At 44.8% G+C, this 20,377-nt stretch overlaps 1 protein-coding gene across 4 annotated transcripts in view; it reads right to left on the reverse strand.

Moving 5' to 3' along the window:
- MAP3K13 (mitogen-activated protein kinase kinase kinase 13) overlaps positions 1-13,210 on the reverse strand; it is a 72,020-nt gene extending 58,810 nt beyond the window's left edge. The window contains exons 1-2 of one of the 4 annotated variants that reach the window (XM_041487012.1): positions 13,115-13,210; positions 4,997-5,111 (exon numbers count right to left, since the gene is read on the reverse strand). The gene's annotated coding sequence lies outside the window, so the exon portion shown is untranslated. Of the gene's footprint in view, positions 1-4,996; positions 5,112-12,897; positions 12,917-12,959; positions 13,007-13,114 lie in introns of those variants that run through there. The other 3 variants (XM_041487011.1, XM_041487013.1, XM_041487015.1) reach the window with 3 other exon arrangements.
- Between the last annotated feature and the right edge of the window lie 7,167 nt (positions 13,211-20,377).

Below are 20,377 nucleotides of genomic sequence, written 5' to 3' on the forward strand. Positions count from 1 at the left end.
GAGCAACCTGGGATAGTGGAAGGTGTCCCTGTCCATGGCAGGGGGTGGAATGAGATGATTTTTAAAGTCCCTTCCAACCCAAACCATTCTGGGATTCTACAAAACCATCCAGTTTATTGTGAGGCCTTTTTCTGCTCCATGTCATGTACCAGTGGCAGGGCCCCTGATTTCAGCCAGCCCTGCCCAGACTCCACCCAGGTGATGCTCTGGCAGCACCAGCAATGCCAGGAGAAAGGCAGGACAGAGCTCACCAAAGGTGTGTGGCACCCACTCGGAGCCAGCACCTCAAACCTCTGCCACAGGGCACTTCACAGATGGACAAACCCTTGAAGGTGGATGAAACAGCAGCTGAGACTGCCTGCACTTGCCTTCACAGGCTGGGACTTTAATGGAGCACACCAGAGTGCACTAACAACAATTTTAGAAGAAAACAATACTGACTTCATTTACTTCTACAAAGCCTTTGCCCTCATCTTTGCTGACTACAAGTGTCAAAGAAAGGTCAAAATAGCTTAATTTTCTTCTGCACTGGACAAAAAGGCACGAAGAACAGACAGTAAATTCAGCTTTCTTCATTTGCACTGGGGCTTAAGGAAGGAGAGAAGGAATTTATTATAAACAAATTGACCCCAGCATAAACTGGTTGCTTTTGTCATTGTTGTGTAACCCAAAAAAAGAAAACCAGAGATTAAAGTAGAGATTAAAAAAGATGCATAATCTCAAAGACAGTGGTTAGATTTCAGTGCAAAAAAAATTTGTGGTAACAGACATCAGAATACAAAAAACTGAGCAGCTTTCTGAACACAGCTACTCCAAAATAGCAGGATATGCAATGCTCAGGCAACAGAGAATGTAGACCAAGCCAAGTGGTTAATGAATTAAATAAAAGTGGATTGTGGTCCTTATCAGTAATGCTCAATTCTCCTTTACCTGGAAGCACTGAGCAAACATTATTTTAACAGAAATGTAATTCTGCTTCAAGATGGCAAGTGCAACATGCTTGAGAAACAATATAATCTTATTTGATAAGGGGGACCTGCAGACAAGCAATGCTACCTGGCAAATTTACAGTTTCTTTATTGCTACACCTGTATCCACTAATCAGTATCCAAAAGTTACACACGATCAGAACATAACCAAACATTTTTAAATGCATCCACCCAATATTTAAATGTAGGAAAAATATATCTTGAAAAGAGAATTGTTTTACTCAGGCAGCTAGAAAAACCACCATGGGAATCTGAAACAATGGCTCCTTTTCCCTCCAATGTGATTACAGGTTTTTACAGTTTATTCCCTTCATTAAATCTCAGCCTAAAGTTCTCTGCTTAGCAAAAATTATTTTCTTAACAGCAGATCTTAATAAAAGAAAGATGTGCAGTGGTTTTAATCTTGACACTTTCTAACTCAACTGGGCTGCAGACAACTCCTGGCACAGAAAGGTCCCAGATCAGGAATTCCTATAGTTTTGTTCAGGCCAAGTTAATGACAGTGCAATGGGCAAACAGCTCACCCCAGGCTGATGCTGACTGTACACTGTGCCATTAAGGGGATCCATCAGGCCACAGTGGTGATATTTCACATCCAGTTAAAGCAAAACAAATGGTTCCCAGCACAGCAGCTGAAACATCCCAGAAAGGTCATGTACATCCAGCAGCCAAGTCAAATCCACAACACTGGCTGTAAATTCAATGTGGGGATGAATCTTATGGGTCTTCCTATAGGAAACTTGGTGTGTCTCAGGCTGCTCACACTGCCTGTGCCACAGCTCAGCAGCACCTACTGGGCTTGCAGTTTATAGCATGGAACCCTCGGGATCCCCAGGAAAGAGAGAGAACCACACCATGAGCTGGACTTCTTTAAGCGTCTTTGGAGGTGGCCAGGAGGGCTTCCCTTGGCAGAAAGGAATAAGCAAAGCCCTGAAAGAAGTATCAGTGGAATAAAGATGTAAATAGAAGTTGATGCAGCTCTGCCTCACAGCTCTGACCTCCAATGGCCTGGTCAGCTCCCCCAGAACAGCCTCAGCCACGCTGCACTGTAAACATTCTCTCTCTCAGAGAAAATAAGGATGGTAACTGATTCTGGCTGGGCAGCATCATCCAGTTCTTGCCCCAGGTTCAAACTGTCCATATTTTGTCAGGATGCAGGTTAAATTGATGGCATATTTTTGCCTAATGAGACAAGAATTTCATCCACAAACACCAAGGCATTTTCAAATCCCATAAGGCCATTAGTGATGACATACTGGGGCAGACAGGCAAGGAGAGAACCCCCCAGGAACCTCTACACCTATTCAAGGTTTTATAGTTAGGATAACAGCCTGATACAGGCAAATCTCCAAATGAAAAACAGACACAAATCCAGACTCCAGACAAAACCCAGGGGTTATCCAATATCAGAATGTTTGCACACCGCAAGTCACTCTTATGGTGCATGGGTGGGCCAATGGATAACATGCCCTTGTCCCTTGCTAGTAGAGCTTCCCAGTGAGCACAAACACTTGAACCACCCTGTCCCTGTCCCCATGGAAGCTGCAAATCTCCTCCAGGAGATTTGCACCATGTCATCATATGTTACCCAGAGAGGTTGTGGCTTCCACACCCCTGCAGTTGTTCAAGGTCAGGCTGGATGGGCCCTGAGCAACCTGATCTAGTGACTGGCAGGGAGGTGGAAGTGGATGAGCTTTAAGGTCCCTTCCAACACAAACCACTTCATGGTTGTAGGATTCTACAATCATTCCTGAGCCACCTCTGGCTGCAGCAGCTGCTGGAGAAGCACAGCTCCCAGAGCTCCAGCCCTCCCTGCAGCAGCAAACTGCTGAAGGCTCCAGTGACAGCTCTGAACACTGTGTGCTCCACTGCCCCCATGGGATGCACTTCCTTCCCATGCCCTGTCCTGCAGGAGGGATGCAGCTGGAACAAGCACCACATCCAGCCCACAGGCCACCTGGCAAGGTGCCTGTGATCAAGAGCCAAGAACCAGAACTGTTTTACTGGAAATATCTCCAAGTATTTCCCAGCTACTATTGAAAATCCCTCCTCGAACAAGGCTGGAACAGCTCCTGGCTCCAGTGCAGGTGCCTCTCCCCAGCTGCACACCGTGAGAAGTCCCTGTGCTGACAAAATCTGCTGGGGTTGTGATAGCAGCTAAGAAAACAGCGAGTAAACAACACACAAGAAATAAGAACAAGTACTCAGAGCAGGAATACCAGCACAGCCTGGTATTTACTTAATGACTCATCCAGAGGAGGATCTGTCCCTTTAGGCTTATGGCCAGCATGAGAACAGGTAATAGGAGAGTGTATGAAATCATTGGAGCTCAGCCCCTCCTGACCTCTGAGAACAAAGAAGCCTTAGAACAGCAAAAAATATCTTTTCACTCTTCACTCTGTTGCACAATCTTTCTGCACAGAGAAAAGTCACACTCTTTACAGACTGGGAAAGGAGAAAGCAAAAGGCAGAGGATGTACTTTTGCTCATCCACAAACAGCAAAACGCAGACTACACCAGAAATGGTACTCCCCAGTGAGACTCCCTAGCTTTACAGGGTTTTTGGCAAAAGGCTCTCAGATAACAGCTGAAGAGGACACTTGGAAAACACAAGCACTTAGGAAAGACGAGAGCTTTTAGAACTCAGTCTCACCTTTTGCTTTGGGGCTATCAGGCTTCCAGCCTTTTATGCAGAACTGTGCAGATCATACCAGACACCAAAGAGCACCAATGAATGTGAACAGTATTTTTTTCTCCAGCTACAAGACTTTTCTTCCTCAACAAGTAAAATCCCTGACACTGCATCCTCTTGTACCTGTCAAGTCCTACATTCCTGAGAGGTTCTCCTCTACCAAATATACAAATGTTCAAGGAACTCAGATGTCTAATGAGCTTCAAATCTATAAAAGCACATGAAGAGTTCACTCTAGGCTGAACTTCTACTGGGATTTTTACCTCACATGGAAAAACATTTCTGTACAAAACGCCTGTGACACCAGTGCTGAATATTTTCAAGCAATTTCTGTGCAGGCAGAATGACAACTGACACCACCTATTTTTCACCCTTTACACTCCACTATTGTCTTTGAGTTCAGAGCTGCTAGTTGACTCATGCCAAAAAACAGAAAAACAAAAATATTAACAAAGTAGCCATCAGAAAGGCAAATGTATTAGCCTAATTTAAAAAAAAAAAAAAGAATTAATGCTGCTAAGTGGGCAAACTTAGGCCTACATAGCTTATGGCTTCTTTTTATATGTTATTTATTGAAGTGAGAGTAAAGACTAAAGCAAGATATTTTAAACCTTAACTGTCTCAGAAATGCTGGTTTTATTTCAATGTTGAGTGCAGGACTTATGTAACACTTCCCATTTTCCCATTTTGATTTCTGTTGCTAAAGGATTTTAAAACAAAACTGTACGGTCACTGCCTACAGCCCTAAGGGGCTGAGTACAAAAATAACATAAAAGATATCACAAACTCTACAAAATACAATTCTGATTTAATTTCATTCAAGCATTATGTTCTTTACTTTGGGGAAATTACTTTATCATCTTTGATAGCAAGCACTCTTCTTCAGCTCTTCTGAACACTGAAAATATCATTTGAGGTACAGTCGGAATAAAACTTGAAAATGCCTTATGTAATTTAATACCCTTGCCAAACTAAACCAAAGTTTGTCTTACAAGCTTAACTTTCTCATGTTGCAAATAAAACACCTACATTTTCTCCACTCACCAGAAAATATCCGTGTCCCCAATGGTTCACCTCTTTCACTAAGCACTCCAGCTTTTTCAAAGGCTTCTAAATCAATGAGAATTCACTAGTGGAAAATATTCCTTGCTTCCTCCCTGTTTCACTTGGTGATAAAATACACATTTTCACAAGCAAGTTTCCATGGGTTGTGCAGACAGGCCGTGTCAGGCCAAGCTGGAATGAGGGTGGATCTGCCTTTGGTCAAGGCCCAAGACATCAGGCAGCTCATCTGTCACATACAAAACCTACTCACCTTCAGGACATGTTATTTTCCAGTAGGAAAGTGTGAAATGGCTCATTTCGGAAGATGTAACGGTCCATCAGTTTTTGCCCTTAACTCTCTTTGCTGTTCCTCCCAAAATGGTGTTCTGGAGATATAAAAAGAACTTCAATTTAAAATACAGCTCAGATAAACATTAAATTTTTCCTGCTTTTACCAAGCCCACTGAAAGATCACCTGAAACCCATCTGATGATCCAGTCACTGAATTACTGTTGTCTTATCTTAAAGGAGGCTGTAAGGAATTATTTCCTCACCCTGGCCACCTTCACAGCTTACACAACTACCATCCACAGCAGCGTACTGAGAATTCATCCTGAAGACTGGGAACACGCAAGGGACTTCCTTAAAGTCATGCTGGTGCCTGAACGGAGAATTACACTGTGTTATCAAAAGTCCCTTTTCACCTTGCCTGCTACATTTGACATACTGACACATATTTACTAAACTCAGGTTTATCTCTGAAGCATAAACACGGAACTGTTCTGCTGAATTTTGCTACAATTCCCTCAATAACAGATTACCTTCCTTCTCCTCACCATAGACATCAACTGTGCAGCACAACCAGGGCACTTCTTACCCTGCTTGGGACTAGGAGGAGTTGGACATATGTTTGCAAAATTAGGCTGAAAAGGCAAAGCAAAAGCACTGGGAGTGTAAATGAGTAAATGCCACATTAGAAGCAATTTCCCTGACAGTTCCATTTCACAGCCAAAATAATTAGATCACTAGCAAGAAACATCCTGAGTAGCTACATGGTGTGTTATGAGATTAACCAAGGTCACTTCTCTTACATCCAGCTTTCTAAAACGATGCCTCCCCCAAAAACTTAACCCTAGGGCTCCATCCAAATTAAAAATTCACTGTTGATGTACATCAATACAGACCAAATCAAAGTATTCCAGAGCCTGCCAAGTGCTGACTGCTCAAGGAAAGGCCACATGCCTTCTAAGTGAGAGAAATCTCCATTTGAGAGCCACCTAAGCTCTGAGACTGCTGCTGCTGCTGGGTGTTCAGAGATAACTGCCAACTCATTAAAATCCCACATTAGAAGTTTATTAAATATGCAAACATTAATGGAATTGGACTAGCAGCTACTTAGGCAGATAAAATTTCAGCGTGGCGCATCCCACAGTTCCCGTTATCAATGTTGTTCCTTTTGGAAGCATCTGTCTAAGGGTCACAAAGTTGCTCAAGGCAGTGAAACCCTTCAACTCTTTCAGATTACTCAGGTCACACTCTGAACATTCCCACTAGCCTAGAAAAGACTCCTGCTTCCCAATAATTACAGCTCAGTATCTACTGTCCACTTCCACTTTCACACTTCACTGCTGGAGATGCAAAGTATCCCCAAGGGTTTTTCTCCTTTTGGGAATACCTGCAGGACAAGTCCCATGACTCTTTGCAAGCTCACAGGTATAGAGGTTTTACACATATCCCAAGTTCACAGTCCTTGTCAACTTGCTGCTGGAAGAACTACAAAAGGAAGAGCAGAGTGTCATACAGACAACAGGGATTAAAGAAAAGTGCTTAAAAAGCTGCTCTCCTGAACTTCAGGTGACTCCACACATGCAGGTGTGTGTAGAGCTCTGCTTGCAGCTCCTTCTTTCAGCTCTCTCAAGCACAAGCATCAGTCCCTCACACCACTCTCAGTACATTTTCCTCCACAAAATGCAGTTTCATTCCTGGGTTACTCTGCAAAGTCCCAGTGCCTGGTGAGTGTCTCAACAAACCTCCAAGGTTTTGCTGTAGAGTGACATCAGACTTGGAATCGTTCTTCACTAATGCTATCAGCATAATCTGAGTTACCCGAGAGAAAGGAGGACAAGAAGTATCACTCATCACACAGGGAATAAACAAGCCCCTAAGAGTCCCTAATGTACCTCCAGGTGCAATAGCCTTGCTCTTTCAATGGCTTCAAAGAATGTCTGGAAGATTTAATCCTCTAATTATGGAAAAATAAGTGTGGTCTAGCACCACCTTCTTGGAGATGTGAGGTTTCAGCAAAAAGAAGGAAATTAAATCTTGGGGAACAACCTTGGAAAACGCATGATTTATAGGGGAAGAAGGGAAATGAAGGAGTATGAAGTGACCTCCAAAGAAAACACTGAGCTCATTGAGCTCAAAGAGGCTGAGCAGTTTCTTTACCACCACCTTTCCTGGTTCCAGTGACAGTCTGGAGAAGCGAGGGCTCTTGTAATTGTCAACAGCCTCCCAGAACCAGCACATGGGATGCAACACTAAAGTTTGTGTTTCCTTCAGTCCTGCAACCATATGGGCCTCTCAAAATAGAAGGTTCAAGGATGCCTTGGCCAAGAGGGATGAACAAAATCCCCCATCCATCACCTGATGCAACACCAGGCATCACATGTTGCAGAACCTTGAGCAGCAGCCAGGTTGAGGTCAGGCACACAATAGCCTCCCACTCCATGAACCAGGAAGCCAAGGCTTAGGTTTGGTTTTTTAAAGGAGAAGAGAATTATTTTGGAAATTAAGGCAAAGAGGGACTTCAAGGTAATCTGGGTTCTGAAAAGGGTCCTGCTCACTGGGGACTGATCTTTGCTGCTTCAGTGTGTTCAGAAACACAGAAAAGCAGCCAGCTCATGGCTGGCACCAAGGTCAGCTATTCCCTGACAAAGCAAAGGAAAACCCATACAAATCCTTTTACCTCTAAAGAGACATCATGATGACTTTCTGTTGCAGACAGTACACTCTGGCCCTAGACACAGGGAAAAATGACTGTGCAAACACTCCCTAAAGCTCTGAGCACTAGCAAGCTTCTGCACAGGTATGTGCTCTGTCAACTGCCCATCTGGTCAGTCCATTGAGCTCCTCAACTTGATTGCACTACACAGAGCACATCAACAGTTTGGATTATCTCTGCCCAGAGAGCTCCTGCCCGCAGGAACATGCAATGGATGACTGAACACAAAAATAATACTTGTAGCTTACAGCCAGCACCCTTGTTCTGCCCACCAGGCTGCAGGAGGAACCTCTACCCATGAGAACACACTAAATCAGTTAACCAGCATCAGTATTTATTCCCAGTACAGACAGACAAGCACTTTGGAACTACAGGACACTGCGCCTTGGGGAATGTAAATAACCCATTAAAGAAGAGCTCTGTTTGTAAGGGAGGCAGGAAGGCCACAGTGCTCTGTGTCAGGTATATGACACACGGACCTGTGCCCAGGGACACAGGAGTCCTTCCAGCAACCCTACAGCTAAAGCAACTGCTAAACATTCCTATTCCCAAAGTAGTGTCCCAATGCCACCAAGCAACATGGTGAACTTTAGTGTCCAGGTTCTAAGGAAAGCAGGTAGAAAACATGATTCTATGAAAACTCAGCCATCCATCTGCCACCTGCTGAGGTCCATGGCACCACCAGCATGAGAGCCCAGCACTCTGTTTCCTCCACCACCATGGAGGTGTCAGACTGACCTGAAGGCAGCAGCAGCACTGGGTACACAGCATCAGTGGGAAACTCCTCTTGGAGGGATACCTGAGTAGCCCAGACACAGGGAAGGATAACATTGCAAGGAAATTTCATCCCCCTTAGCACTGAGCCATCATGCCACAGGCCAGAGGTCACAACTGTAGTGGCACCAGCTAAGAGTGAAAATGGAACCTCACAAGACAGACTGGCACACTGATCTGGAGATATGGATGCTGGGGATAATGCCCTCTATCCATGAGTTGTAGGGCAGATCTGTAGAGCTAAGATAGAAGCAACCAAAACTCACAAGTCTCTGAAATGCAGACAAGGTGTTTCCTGGCAACAGCAACAAACCAAGGGAGTAAAATGAATGTTTTCTCAGCACTTTGCTGTTGGGTGACCTCGCTACCACCCTTCTGCAGGAGACAGGATCCTCTGTGACAGAACCACCAGCAGCAGCTGACCCAGCACAGTGACCAAAGCTGACACTGCTGCACTCCCCTCTGCTCGGCTCCAAGGTTGGATTCCTGACCACCTTCTCCCTGAGGGCACTCCAAAAATAGCCTCTGCTCACTCAAGGAGTCCACACCTGAGTAAACCACAGGCAGAGGCCTTTGCTCACAGCCCACACCACAGCAGCTCGCCTGCTCCAGAGGTGCATGCGAGGAGAAATGTAGGCCACACATGCAGAGAAAAAGAGACATCCAGAGTTCAGAGATGCCAGAGATCCCACTGGCAGAGTCAGCAAGTGAATGCCCATTAAAACAGCCTGCAAGTGCTGGGGTACACTCAACATGAGCCAGGCAGGCTAAGGGCAAAACACACCTCATCAGAAAGTTAAGAACGTGTGGGATATTCCCCCACTAAACTGCCTGATGAATCATTAAAGAATATCTTTGTGATGTAACTATTCAGACTTACACAAAGAAGCCTTGTAATTAGCTCTCAAAGTAATCCTCTGGCCACCATCTGGAGCTCAGCCTAAACCTTGACCTCAGTCACACCAGACAGGCACACATCCGTGCCACACACCTGGCAGTGAGTCACTCTGCTACACTGCATTCACAGAGTGGAGAAAGTTGACAGGAATGCTAAAAACTCGAGTCACTTTTTACTCTACAGGTTCTTCAGTTCACACCCATCACACTTAAGGAAATGGTTTCAAAAATATAAAGTTAAAAAGCAGGAGTCATCAATCCAATCCTGTATCTAAAGCAAAATGTTTTTTCCATCGAAACCTCAGTTTATAGTAAACAAAGTTGGCACTTGACATACCCAACCTTCTTCCAATAACACAGGAGGAAAATCTTCCTAGAACCAGATTCTGACAGAAAACAGACTTACCACAGATATATAATATCTTATTCCCCCAGGTATAAACAACTCAAAATATTTTACTATTAAAGGATAGCAAAATTCTTTTACCTAAAGCACCATAGATGACTGGATGTTCTTTTTTTTGCTAAAACCTTCTGATTAGTTTGAGATTCCTGTTCCCCACAAGCAAATAAAATCTAAGATGCCTACCACCTCTTATAAAGCCTCTTAGCTAGAGAAAAATTAGTTTTCTTTAATATACAGCTCTGTGTCACTTTCTGAGCTCCCCACAGCAAAGCAGTCAAGAACGATACATGCCACATCACCAAGAACAAAATTTATCTTGTCAGTCCCAGAGGAATTCTATTTCCAATGAAGTTCAGCAAGCAGATTTTAGACTTTGTAAAAAAGCCCACAAGACAAGGAAAGATGGATGGAGCAGGCTGAAAGTGCTGAAACAGTTATTGCTTAGTTCATATCTGAGAGCAAATCTCTGCAAGAATGAGAAATGTTTATTTTTTTTCCTAGGGATCACGTGTCAATAAAGCACAAAGAGCCTTCTGTAGCAGGAGCCACGGTCCCAGAGCAGAGACCTCCTACCAGCTGGGCTCCTGGCACACAATATTCCCTCCAGCTCAAGGGATGGTTAAATACAAAAAAGAGCAAGATTAGAACAGACCGCCAGACATGGCACCACCAGGAGACCCCAAATTCCGGTAATTTCACTACAGAGAGACACCCTGGGGCTGTCAATACCACCAGGTACAGATGTGGTTGTCCCCTGACATCATGCAGACTCCCAGCCCTGGACATGGGGACACTGTGGGGGGTTTCTGAGCCTCCTCTGGGACCACTCTCCACAGCCAGATTGGCTTCAGTTTGGCAGGGGGTGGTTTAAAGTGATTATCTTTGCCACAACACCTTTCTCCCAGCTGCAGTTTCAGCACGGATTGCTCAAGACCAAAGTTCTACACAAGTCAATATTTAACTTGAGCTCTGCACTGCTGAGACCCACCTGGAATACTGGATACAGTAATTTATTAAAACTTATGCTGCCATTTCTAACAAAAAAAAATTGTAAGTTATATTCTTCATGAGAACTTGCAAAGAAAAATTCTACAGGGAGAGCAGTTAGAGTCAGCATAAGTAATTTTAATAAGGGAACTAAGGGAAAATGCTTCCAGGAAAGGAGATCTAAACAATGGGAGGTGTACACTGCAGGGCAGGTTCAAGGCAGGGGCAAGAGCCACACAGCAAAAAGCATTTAAAATCAAACTGCACCAAGGTCTGGAAACTCAGCATTTGTCCCAGAAGTAGTATTTTAACATTGCAAATAAGCCATTAATCCATGTCACAAAGGCTTATACATGTCTTGCACATTACAAGGAGAAGCATTTATTCTCCACTAATTATGACCTGCTGTACTAACACAGACCTTAAAACAACACAATAAACAAAAATGATTTTTTTCCAGGTTAATTGTTCCTAGTCTTAATGAGGGTAATAAAACTGCTTATAGTAAAAAAAAATTCTCTGCATGCAGCTGATATAGCTTTTTGCCAATAGTCTCACCTTTTATCTTTTTGGAGAGCTTTCTGCTGTGAGAAACAGCTGTTAACATACAATTTAGGCCAAAAGTGAGCAACTGAGAATAATTCCTTCTTTCCTACATCTGTTTCAATTCTTTATCCACCTGTTCTCTGTGATTTCTTTGTTTGTTGTTAGCACTCCCACCTTTACATTTAGCAAAAACTGTTTTTGTTCTCTAAACCAGAACATCTGTTGTAGCAACGATTCCCGTGGAATTACCGGTGAAAATCACCACAGACAGCATTCCAAAAATGCCCCAGTTCTGTATTTCTAACCCTTCACAGGCACCAGTTGGGTCAGCACCCAAAAGGAAACTTTGTCAGGAAACAAAAATATTTCTGCTGGGAAAGAGTGGAAGAAAGAGGCTGAGGATATTAGGAACATCTGGAAATAAGGAGTGATGCACAGCTTTCATCCCAAAAAAATCCAAAACAAAACAACAAACACCACCAAAAAGCCAAATCACAAACACCAGGACTGTCCACCAAATTGTAGCCTCAAGGAACATGTTCAGGAGCAGCTTAACTGGTTTTGATCCCTGTCACTGCCTAATGGGTGGGCTGCCTCTCCCTGTTGGATGCACAGACACACAGCTCCATGGATTCAATTTCCATGTGGTGCCAATTGCCACTGGGTTTGGCACGTGAATCCAGCCCACCACACCACCACTCACACCTGCACTTGAGGAGCAACGAAAACAGACAAGCAGAGGGATGGAAAAAAGTGCACAGGGCTCCCCTTTCCAGCAGTAATATAATATCAAACCTGTTCCTGAAACTCCATGCTTCCAGATCCATACAATTACCACAAAAATGCAAGCTTTCACACCTCAAACGCCCCCTTGGAGCAATCAGATCACGACTCCACTCCATCTTGGAGTGAATGCAGAAAGTATTTACCTTTATTTTTCTGCTCTGCTTCAAGAATTAAATCAGTAGAACAAGAATAAGAACAACCTACCCCTGAAGCAGTAAAACTACAGGTTAAAAGAACAACTGCAAGTGAAGTCACAGCAAGGTCTCAGCACTTTCCAGCTGCAAAATTCCCACAGGACTCAAAGGAGAGAGAAGGCAGGCTCCTGTCTGTTTAACCTAAAGGTTTTATTTCCATTGCAATACACCTGCAGGTGTTACACCCAATTGCCATCCATTTAGCAAAAATGAGGCACAGTACGAGCTTATGCCCAGGGCAGTGCCCTTCCCTACAAGGAAAAAAGAGGAATGGTTTGGATTGGATTTTTAAAGCTCACCTCATTCCAGCCTCAGCCATGGGTAGGGACACTTTCCACTATCCCAGGTTGCTCCAAGCCCCATCCAACCTGGCCTCGGACACTTCCATGGCTGGAGTAGCCACAGCTGCTCTGCCATTCCCCGAGCATCCCGTACCCCTGAGCACTCCGGTCACCCGCACACCGCATTCCCTGAGCACCCCGTACCTGGGGCACATCATTCCCTCAGCGCTCCCTCACTCGGACACGGTGCTCCCTAAGCATCGCGCTCTCTGCACCCTCCGTTCCCTGCGCAGCCCGTACCCCGAGCTCCCGTTCCCTGCGCAGCCCGTACCCCGAGCTCCCGTTCCCTGCGCAGCCCTTACCCCGAGCTCCCGTTCCCAGCGCAGCCCGTACCCCGAGCTCCCGTTCCCAGCGCAGCCCGTACCCCGAGCTCCCGTTCCCAGCGCAGCCCGTACCCCGAGCTCCCGTTCCCAGCGCAGCCCGTACCCCGAGCTCCCGTTCCCAGCGCAGCCCTTACCCCGAGCTCCCGTTCCCAGCGCAGCCCGTACCCCGAGCTCCCGTTCCCTGCGCAGCCCGCTCCCGCAGCTCCGCGTCCCCAGCCGGCTCCGCCCCGCGCCGGACCCGCAACGTCACCTCCGGCAGCGCGCCGGCTGCGCGTGGGCTTTAAACCGGGGGCGGGGCCTGAGGGGTGTGGGTGGGGTGACGGGGCGTGGCCAAGAGCTGCAGGAGCACGGGAGGGGCCTGAGGGGCGTGGGCGGGGTCTGATGGAGGGCGAGAGCGTCGGAGGCGTGGGTATGAGGGGAGTGGGCGGGGTCTGAGGGCAGGGGTGTCCGTGCACGAGGGCGTGATCTAGTACTGCATGGGCGTGGTCTAATGACGTATGGGCGTGGCCCGCGGCGGCGCGCGCAGGGGTTTTGGGCGGGAAGGCGTGAGGCGGCCTCGGGCCGTGCCCGTGAGGGGCCGGGCCCCGCGCGTACGGCCGGAGCCATAGCGCCTCGGGCCGTGCCCGTGAGGGGCAGGGCACCGCGCGTACGGCCGGAGCCATAGCGCCTCGGGCCGTGCCCGTGAGGGGCAGGGCACCGCGCGTACGGCCGGAGGCCGGGCGGGATGTGTGCAGGAATGCCAGCTGGCCCGGGCAGGCTGCCGAGAATTGGGACAGCATCACCTGCGTGGGCCGGCACGGACAGACCAGCACCGGACTCGTGGCTGAGTGCGATAAGGGCGGCCAAACTACGACACGGTATCTGAGGTTTACCCTGTTTTGGTGATAGCAGCTGCAGTATTCTAATATTACCTGCCAGTTCTCGCACCACCCGGTTACAGCCTTGCCTGGCCAAACTAGATATTAAGATGTGAAGCTTTGACCAGCACTTTTAACACTGTAGTTTACTGCTGGACACAAAAGAGTTTCTTTAGTGCTACATCAACGAATCTGGAAAGGAGTACAGAAAAACATATTGATTACATGTATCTTTTTGATTCATGATTACATGTATCTTTTTTCATTGACAATGTTACTGTTTCCTTCCAGAAATATCTCTCTACAGCCACTTGTGTTGGTTTTATTATAAGCATATGAAAATTTAGGTCACAGCCTTCTGCAGCCATCACCTACTGCCTTTCAGTCCAGCTCCTCGTGTTGTTCCAGGGTGTTGGATTGTTCCACGGGATGTCAGTACAGCGCAACAGCACCTTGAACCACGTGAAATGCTGAGAGCAAGGGCACTGTCACCTTGTTCTTTGTCCTGTGGTGTTCCCAAGTCTTCTGTAGTATTCTTGGTTGCTCCTAAGGAAACCCACGTTGATTTAGCATTCAGGGAATGGGATCCTTGGAGCACTAAGGAATTTTTCTGAAACTGCTCCGAATTTCCCTTCACACTTCTATTTTCTGCTTAAAGAGACAGTTTTATGGTGGGATAGGGAAAAGAGAGCAAATTAATAGGGCAAAGATGAGCACTAGCATTCACCATTTATAAACATGACATCAAGCATCCTTTGCTGCTTTGCTTTTTTATGGATAAAGTCCTGCACCATGGCTTGTGGTGACATTGTCCAATGTAAACCAGCACCTGTGATATAAACACACACACACACAAAGGCAAAGCACAGCAATACATGTCAGACAGCACTAAGTGAGAGCTTACGTGTGCTCTCATTTTAAAGAATTCTGGATCATGCTCCCAACTTTTATTTCTCCCCCAGCAGAAGCTGGAACAGCCACATTCATCACACCCTGATTTGCACACTAAGCAAGGAAAGGTTTTTGCTGCAGGTCACTGATAGTCTGGGAACAGTTTCCCAGAGAAGCTGTGGCTGCCCTGTCTCTGGAATTGTCCAAGGTCAGGTTGGATGGGGCATGGAGCAACCTGGGCTAGTGGAAAGTGTCCCTGCCCATGGCAGGGGGGTTGGAATGAGATGGGCTTTGAGGTGCCTTCCAGCTCGAACCATCCTGTGACTCTATCACTCCACAGCATTCCTGCTTTGTGTGTATCATCCCACAAGGAAGATCTCTTCCTGCACAAGCAATACCACGGCTCGCCAGGAGGTGTTGCTTTGAAACCATGCAATTAACAGAGCTCAAAAGTCATGAGAAAGGCTTGTATTATTAAAAATAACCAACATATTTTGTTCTGACAGGGAAAAGTCGAGGTCCTACTTCTGAAATGGCAACTTTTGTTTAAGACAATTTAGATCTTAAATTCCCAGTGTGGCACAGAGTGAGATAAATACTGAACAGACAAGCCACTCAGTGGGAAATGCTGTGAGTTTGTACATTGCTAACATATCTGGCAGACCAGCTTTGTGTGCGCAAAGTTGTCCATGGCTTTGTGTTTGCAGGACTGGATGCTAAAATAGACATAAATACAGACCAGGCTTGATGCAGTGGGGAGTTTCAGAGGGGTAATCCTGGGTTTCAAGAAGCCAAGGAGAAGAGTAAAGCCTCAGTAAGGAAAAAATCCTTCAAGGGCAGGTTGGACAGGGCTTGGAGCAACCTGGTCTAGTGGAAGGTGTCCCTGGCCATGGCAGGGCACGGAATGAGATGAGCTCTAAGGTACCTTTCAACCCAAACCAGTCTGTGATTCCATGCTAACAGCTGTCGTGCTCACAGGGCTGTGTCGCTGCTCTCCACAGCTGCACACACACATTTTAAACAAAAATGAGCTGTTTGTTTCTAAGGGGGAATGCAGAGTTGGGTTTACAACTGTTCTCCACCTGCATAGGGGGTTTTAAGTTATTAAATGTAGTAACAGGGACAAAGTTAACTATGCCTTTAATATGCCCAGACTTACTTTACAAGACAAAACAGGAAACAAAGATTCCAAGACATTTAAAAACCTTTTTACTACAAAAAAAAAAAAAAAAAAGTCCTCAAAGGATACCCAGTTAGGACAAAAAGATTTTTAAATATGTCTTTATCACATCAAGCTGAAACAACCTCCATGGCTGACAGAAGCTGTGGCTCTTCAGCAGAAATTTAAACTCTGCAATAGGATGATATTCCATGGCCCACAGTGTGCCTTGCTGTGTTGTTGTAGATATCACACTTGCTCCAGCTGTGCCTTTGTGAGAGCTCTTTGTGCCAGCCCTGAGCACCAAACTCCAGCTCACTGAGGCTGTGGGAGGCTGAGTTTTGGAGACAGTTTGGAAAAGAAAAAGTTATCAGAGGACACCTCTTAAGAGTGTGATAACCAAAGGAGACTTTGAAAACTATTTAGTGATGAAATGTTTAGCAGTATTGGCTTTTACCACACATGAAGGGGTCAGACAAATATTACAAAGGCTCAACAGCTCTTTTTACAACAGATATTGTTTAAGGGGAAAAAAAAAAAAAAAAAGAAGCCAAAACTGTAAAAGGGAAAGCAGAAAATAGTTGTTGGAGTTAGCTGGCCCTCCAGGCTGTCATTTCAGCAGCAAGGTGTAATTCAGGCCTGAAGTTTGGACTGGCTGATGACAAGAACCAGTAAGTTTTCAGAGTTCCTGCCTCTCTCAGCACTGTGGCCATGGGCTTTACCACAAATCTCCACTCAGATTGCACAATAGAGCTGATAAGACCTTCCATGTTCCTCAGAGGCTGTTCCCACAGAAATACTCTACTCCTCCAGCTGGGACATTACTGCACTCACCTTTTGCAGTCTCTCTGGGTGCAGCTGTCAAAAAAGCATTTTCCAGGAATTTTTGTTCTGTGTGAATAAGGTTAGAGCAAATCAAGGTGCTTCTTCTGGAGTACCTTGCAGCACTGATATACTGGAATAAAAATTAAGCTGAGGCTTCCATAAATAAAACACTTGTTTTTATCATTCAGCACTTCCTGAACAGGCTGATGATCCCAGGGGGCTGTGGGAGACTTGACATATTTTTGTTGCTCCAGCTCAGAAAGAAGCAGGAATCTTTTTTTCTACTATGGCACTTTCTGAGGGGTTTGGAAGACAAAGCACAACATTCACATCCATTAAAATCTGTCCTTTGGTGAATAACCTCATTCCCACTTCTAGTACTGGACTTTCTAAGGATTTGCTATTCCTGTCTTAGAAGCCTTTTCCCAAGGCTGGGTGCTAGGTGTATTTTCTGAGCATTATCCTCTAATGTGTGGTCAAAAGACCAGCAATCACAGACATCTGGAATAGTGAGATCTCTTTTCTTTTGGCAGCCCTAGGGCTAAAGAAAGCTGCCACCTTGTCCTGTGGTTCCATAGCCCACAGCTGCTTTCCAGGGAAGCACAAACTGCCTGGCAGCCCCTGCACAGCTGTAGAACAGCAGGGCTGACAGAGAGCTGCACAGGCTCTTGGGGAACCACACAAAAGCTGCAGGAACAAACCGGACCATCCTGATAACATTTTGCCAAGGTGAAGTGCATTGACAGGCTCTGCAACCTGCACCCCTCCCATGTGCAAGATCAGCTCAGATGTAGCAGAGCTGCACAGCCTTGGGTCTGATTGCTGTAAAAACAGCAACACTGGGAAAGGAAAACAGCCAGAAGCATAACTGGGGCCTGTCCCACACACTTGTCTTTCCCCATTGGTTTGGGAGCTGGTTTTTTAAGCTCAGGCCTTTGCACTTGGTCATTGCACAACTTGCAAGACTTAAATTTCAGTGTATACACTGAAATACATTTCTTTCTTTCACTACCAAACTCCATTCATCTTGAAGGAAAAAGAAAAAAAAAAGATAAGCATAAGGCCTACAACCTTAAATATTACTTGAACTTTTCCATAACAATGTGGAACTTTTTTTTTTCTTTTTTTTTTTTTTTCCTATGAGCTCTCTTTTCCCAATCACTGCTTTCTTCTGTGTTTATTTGGGCTTGACATAGGGCTGTTTTATCACAACTAGAGCAGTTGTATTATTAAAGGACAAGTAGATCAGACCTGTAAATTATAAACACAAAGTACAGCTTAGAGTGATCTTTGGTTTCATTCTGGTTAATAAAAATTCAGCAGACCAGCTAGCCCTCCAAGGCATCATTTACACTATTTTTATAAACTCCCAGAACATGCTGTTTACAAGCAAATAGCAGAGTATTATCACTAGTTTGGGGGGTTTGTAACATTATATAATAAATGCCAGAAGAGCTGTAGTGATCCACCACAACAGCTGTAACAATAAAGGGTATATAAAAGCAGCAATAAAGGTTGCTTCTCGTGAAGGACCTTTCTGTACACGTAAATCAATTTCTAAAACTATGTACACCTGTTCCAGACCAAGGAAAGATCTGTAGCCATTCTGCCCAGGGACTGACTTTTAAAGGCCAAGAGACATAAAGAGAGGTTATAGAGATATAAGTAAGAATACAACAATATATAGATAAGAATCTTCTCCGTCCCTCAAATAACATTTTAGAGCAACAGATACACATTGTAACATTAGACACTGTTTCCCCCCTACCTCTCAGCTCTTTTTCCAGTGGCATTATTGCACTGAGCTGAGGTGCTGGTAGGAAGTGATGCCTGAGAGGACCAGAGGGACTGAGCTTGCCTGGGAGCACACATTAAATCCCAGTGTTGTCCCAGAATGGGTTCTTTCACCCAGTGTACAAGATGCCAATCCAACACTGAGTCAAGGTATTTGATTTATTTACATTTCTGCACAGAAAGGAGGCGGGGTGGTAAATTCACAAAGGCAGCACAACTATCAAAACTTTTCACTATTTATACATTTAGCAAATGAGATATTGACGTTCATTGGGTGCAAGTTACATCGTTCTCTTATTTAGTGGTCTATCTTCTACCGATTAATGATTCCCTAATTTCTCATGCTAATTAGCTCAGTATTTATCTTCTTTTGGGTCAGTGGTCTGTAAGTCATTGGTCATGACCTGCCGTTGGGAGCTGGTTTTTTAAGCTCAGGCCTTTGCACTTGGTCATTGCACAACTTGCAAGACTTAAATTTCAGTGTATACACTGAAATACATTTCTTTCTTTCACTACCAAACTCCATTCATCTTGAAGGAAAAAGAAAAAAAAAAGATAAGCATAAGGCCTACAACCTTAAATATTACTTGAACTTTTCCATAACAATGTGGAACTTTTTTTTTTCTTTTTTTTTTTTTTTCCTATGAGCTCTCTTTTCCCAATCACTGCTTTCTTCTGTGTTTATTTGGGCTTGACATAGGGCTGTTTTATCACAACTAGAGCAGTTGTATTATTAAAGGACAAGTAGATCAGACCTGTAAATTATAAACACAAAGTACAGCTTAGAGTGATCTTTGGTTTCATTCTGGTTAATAAAAATTCAGCAGACCAGCTAGCCCTCCAAGGCATCATTTACACTATTTTTATAAACTCCCAGAACATGCTGTTTACAAGCAAATAGCAGAGTATTATCACTAGTTTGGGGGGTTTGTAACATTATATAATAAATGCCAGAAGAGCTGTAGTGATCCACCACAACAGCTGTAACAATAAAGGGTATATAAAAGCAGCAATAAAGGTTGCTTCTCGTGAAGGACCTTTCTGTACACGTAAATCAATTTCTAAAACTATGTACACCTGTTCCAGACCAAGGAAAGATCTGTAGCCATTCTGCCCAGGGACTGACTTTTAAAGGCCAAGAGACATAAAGAGAGATTATAGAGATATAAGTAAGAATACAACAATATATAGATAAGAATCTTCTCCGTCCCTTAAATAACATTTTAGAGCAACAGATACACATTGTAACATTAGACACTGTTTCCCCCCTACCTCTCAGCTCTTTTTCCAGTGGCATTATTGCACTGAGCTGAGGTGCTGGTAGGAAGTGATGCCTGAGAGGACCAGAGGGACTGAGCTTGCCTGGGAGCACACATTAAATCCCAGTGTTGTCCCAGAATGGGTTCTTTCACCCAGTGTACAAGATGCCAATCCAACACTGAGTCAAGGTATTTGATTTATTTACATTTCTGCACAGAAAGGAGGCGGGGTGGTAAATTCACAAAGGCAGCACAACTATCAAAACTTTTCACTATTTATACATTTAGCAAATGAGATATTGACGTTCATTGGGTGCAAGTTACATCGTTCTCTTATTTAGTGGTCTATCTTCTACCGATTAATGATTCCCTAATTTCTCATGCTAATTAGCTCAGTATTTATCTTCTTTTGGGTCAGTGGTCTGTAAGTCATTGGTCATGACCTGCCACTGCTGGAATTACCTTTTACCCATCAGAGCTGATTTCATCACAATTGCTGGGTTGGCTTTATCAGTTTCTTCCTTATTTTGGGGGTTCTACCAAATGTCCTTGTGGCCTCTAAGTTCTGCATTCTGTGTGCCCACTCTCAGTGGCACATCACACACATCCTTC

Source organism: Pyrgilauda ruficollis, unplaced genomic scaffold (genome assembly GCF_017590135.1).
Source record: "Pyrgilauda ruficollis isolate IOZ18807 unplaced genomic scaffold, ASM1759013v1 scaffold79, whole genome shotgun sequence".
In the NCBI taxonomy this organism is placed as follows: Eukaryota; Metazoa; Chordata; class Aves; order Passeriformes; family Passeridae; genus Pyrgilauda; species Pyrgilauda ruficollis.